Source organism: Choloepus didactylus, chromosome 1 (assembly GCF_015220235.1).
Source record: "Choloepus didactylus isolate mChoDid1 chromosome 1, mChoDid1.pri, whole genome shotgun sequence".
NCBI lineage: Eukaryota > Metazoa > Chordata > Mammalia > Pilosa > Megalonychidae > Choloepus > Choloepus didactylus.
In genome coordinates, this window is record NC_051307.1 from 62,879,612 (window position 1) to 62,884,220 (window position 4,609).

The following is a 4,609-nucleotide window of genomic DNA, read 5'->3' on the forward strand; positions in this document are numbered from 1 at the left end:
CTCCTGTAACCTCAGGCATGGAGAGGAAAGAAAAAGAACCAGTGGAGGTATTAAGATCTGTGGAGACTGACTTAATTACAGTGAAGCCCTTGCCCAGAGCAGAAAAACAAATATTTTGGAGATGTCAATGTGTAGATGATAATTGATAAGTGATATTCTGCCAGACTTGACCTCTATTTAAAATTTCTGCAAGCGCCAGAAAGAGTATTTCTTTTTCTTCTTGAAAAATTCACTTATAAGCTTTTATTTTGAAATAAACTTAAAGATGGGGAGCTAGAAAACACAAGTATTTCCAAGTAAGGTTGAAGATCCATTTGTTTGTTACGTTTCAACTTTTGTACCATAACATTGGCAAATTCTTCTCCTTTGATGTCACTGGTGCCCAATAATTGCCTCACTTTTGAGGTTCTTTGTAGGTTTGGTACTAATAAGTTCATAGTCTCCCTTTATGATCAAATCCCTGGTCAGAAGGGCAGCTAGAGATTGGTTAAGGCAGGCTTCAGTCATCTAGTTCACAACGTCCTCCCTTTTACTCTGGATCCACAGTAGGGCTATATCAGTCTCCCGATATTCTGAATTTCCCTCAGCTGAGAGTGGATGTATTATTGCTGAAGAGCAAGGGAAGGTCTTTTGATCACATAGTTTAGTCCTTTGAGCTGCAGAAATGTTACTATCCCAACTGTGATTTACTTGACAGTGATGTAGCACTGAAGAAACATCTTGAGTTTTTCTAGATAAAAATTCATTGTTCTGAGGAGCAGACAGGGACCTTGAGGCTCCAGAAGAACTACTAGCTTTATGGAGCTGAGAGGATCCACATGACTCCTACTGTGGACCATGATTTACAGGTATGGTCAGAGAGGACTCCATTTTCTTCTTGTCAAGGCAAATGAATAGCACTCGACATACTCTGTAGCTTTGTTTTCTTTAACTGAATAACAGCTACAAGAAAAGTTATCTCTTCAAATGTTCTCAGAACTGGTTCAAGCTCTATTAAACATTTTAAGAAAGATGGTCTTTCATCTGGATTTTGTGCCCATCCACTTTCTATTACAGAAATCATAAATGCTTGATGAGGTATATCAAATGGCAAACTTCCTTCATTAGTGTCAAGCTGATGTCTCTGTGACACACTATACATAATCTGTAAAGGATTGGTGACTTCTTCAAAAGGCTGTTTTCTAGATAAGACTTCCCAAGTGATAACTGCATAACTATATATCATGCTCAACACTGGCCCTTGATTTTTGTCCAGGTTCACAGTTTTCAGGTAGCATATAAATAATTGTCCTGCCTTTTGGTGCAGATTTGCTACTGCATGATTGTGATAGGGACATTGTGCGCCATTTTGATAAACCAAAATCTGCAATCTTAACATGAAATTCATTATCCAATAAGATGTTTTGAGCCTTCAAGTCATGATGAAGTAGAGGAGGATTCATATTGTGCAGATTATTTATGCCCAATGCAATTTCATGCAGAATGCGAAACCTCAATAGCCAAGCAACATCAGGTTACTCAGTTTTCCTATGTAGGCGTTCATTTAATGATCCATTTGGCATGCATTCAGTAACTATTTCCAAAAATCCAGGCTCAATGAAAATTCCCAGATTGGAAGAATGTAACTAAATCTAGCTTTGTGTAAAATTTCAGCTTTTCTCAAGACATCATTTCTTTCACTGAACGTGCCAGTGGGAGTGGCGGGCAGACAGCTCAGGTAGTGCGGGTTCCCGAGCTTCTGGTAGGGAACGGTGGGCAGGGCGCTGCAGATGCCCTCCCCGTTCACTGTCGCGGGCGGCGCGGGCGCTCGGGCCACGCTGGTTCCGGGTCTGCCTGCGGTGGCTCGGCCCCGCGGTTCCTGCAGCTCCTCTGCCAGCGCGCGAGTGCCGGAGCGCGCCCCTGCCTGAGCGGGGTGGCGAGGTCCTTCCTCCTGAGAACACAATATCGCGAGGCCGCCCATTTTCCCGGCTGCTCAAAGCAGCCGCCGCCGGGCCCTGCGCTGACAGCTGCTTTTCCGGAGCCGGAGCCGACTCTTTTTTACCGGAGACTGGGATCAACTCCCCAGAAAGAGTGTTTAATGCATCTAGAGCTCAAGAATAAAGCCAGTTAGTTCTCCAATTAAATTCCTTATTTAATCCACGAGACAATGATCAGCTTCTGAAATCTAATAAGGTCAAGAAATTTCCTGACAATCGTGAGCGGATTTGGAGGATCTGTCAGTCAACTACTGCGGCAATAATGCTGCAATAATGCTGCATAACCAACTTCCCCCAAACCTCAGTGGCATACAACAATAAACGTTTATTTAGTTCGTGCAATGCAAGTTGGCTGGAGATTAGCTAGTCCAGACTGGGGTTGGCTGGATGGTTCTGCTCCACATTCTCTCAACTTCCTCCTGAGCCTAGAACGGCTAGCCTAGTCATATTCTTCTCACAGATATGGCAGAAGCACAAGAAAGCCAGCGAACACACACAGTCTCCTAAGGTTTGGGCTCAGAACTGGCACACAGGACTTCTACCGTATTCTATTGGCCAAAACAAGTCTCATGACTGATCACAAAGTCAAGGGAAAGGGAGATAAAATGTAACTCTTTAATGAGAGAAACTGAAAATTCATATGGCAAAGAAGATAAATACAAGGAGTGGTAATGTTATCTACCACGAAATTACTCAACAAGCACATCAAATGGACACGAGTACCATATGGGAATTTGCTCAGATGTGAAGATGACTGGCAGACTTGTCATTCTAGGTTGGGACTGCTTCTACAAAGTGTATTTCCTTTGTATGACACCTGGTCATTGTTACTATTGATTCCAGAGCAAGAAGAACGAAATACTGAATCAAATCTCCTCTGGTCAGTGTATAGCTCTACAAGAGTGAAACCAGTGTTGGTCCTAACCCTTAGACATCATTATTTAAATATCATACTCATTAATACTTGGCATATCATTAATACTTGGGACTAAGTAAAAATATCCAAAATATCTTACAAAATCCTTTATTATTTGAATGCAAAATGATTCTTAGTTATTGCACAATAATTATATAGAAAAGGAACAAACAACCTCTCTTAATCTTTGCCAAGCTTCAACGATTTGACCATCTTGGCTTGTATAGCAAGAACTTTAAAATGTATCTTCAGAGACATCCAAATGCATTAAATTCTCAATAGCCTTGGCAGTAATTGTGGAAATGATTGTGTTATGACTACCAAGTGAGAAAACTAAGTCTGTCTGTTGGCTACTTAGAAATTACTATAAAATTTGAAGGAACTCAATACAGTCTTGGCAATTTAACTATGTCCTAGAATTTTGCATCTGAGTCCATTCAAATTGCATTTCCCCAGCAAAAGTTAAAATATTTTGTAGCATCATAGAGGAATTAAGACAACACTTGCCATTTTTTTTTTAATTTTTAGATCATATCTTCAAATGTCCTGTGTCTTCACAAACTTTCTCACTTGTTTTTCTTTTACGTGTCTTGCCAGAATGTTTTATCTTGTAATATTTCACCAAATGCAACTCAGCAGCTGTTCTCAGTTAATACCTTCAGGTTAAGTCAGTACACACAATGCAACCTAAAACCTGGTTTGGGTGATTGTTTTTAAAGTCAGCAAGTGCATGCACAGCTTTGAGATTTATATTCCATCCTCCCCACCCTAGCAGTCTCCAGATTAGCATGTTCCAAGGAGAACAAACAGGTCATTGCACTTGGAAATGTTAGCATATTTTTTAAAGATAAAGACACCATTTAGGAAAGATAAGATGTATATTATGTTGGTTGCCCAGACTGTCATTGATTGTTTCTAGAAAAGTATATCTGCCTATGCAATGGTAGTCTCACAAAGGCATATATAAAAACACATTTAGACATCTTTAAATAAAATTTTATTCACTAGATAATTTCTTTATTTTTCTGAATACGGCATGCCATCTAGCTTCCAAGGAAATACTGCAAAAAACTATTTTCCTAAGCTGTCCTTCTATAAGGATATCATTTGAGGGCTCTTCAGATGTTTTAATACTCCTTAAAGTAAGTAGTTAAGCCAACAAAATGTTCCCACAGGTAGGATATTATGACTATCTAACCAGAAGTCACAGTTACATGATCTCATCACTCCATTTACCCACTCCCTGGAGCAATTGCTTTCAAACTTCTCTGACTATGATACACAGCAAAAACACATTTAACATCATGACTTAGTACACACATAATCATACCATCAAACACATACACACACACAAACACACATGCAACTGAAACAGTTTCAGGAAATGGTACTTGTCCTCACTACATGTGATATGGTCTGGTATTTTACTTTCATTTCATTATTTTTTAAATAGTGATGGCAATACACTGACATTTATTTCCTAGCCTACTAACAGGTTGTGATACACTATTTGAATTTTGGAAAACTTGAGACTTAGTGGATGTCAAAGCCCAAGTTCCCTAGAAAGCACTGCCCAAGGCAAAGCTTTAGTGCTTTAGAGGTTTTATCTGAAGAAAGTGAGTCATGGCAAAAGGTAGTGTGTCAAGGAAAGATGAAGCACATATATAAGGTGGTGCTTCACTGAGCTTGCCACAGCTTCACAAGAAAATACAGCTGT

The 4,609-nt window shown here is 39.8% G+C and overlaps 1 pseudogene; it reads right to left on the bottom strand.

The window, feature by feature from the left end:
• Positions 1–233: 233 nt before the first annotated feature.
• Positions 234–1,960, bottom strand: LOC119513861 (annotated as a pseudogene).
• Between the last annotated feature and the right edge of the window lie 2,649 nt (positions 1,961–4,609).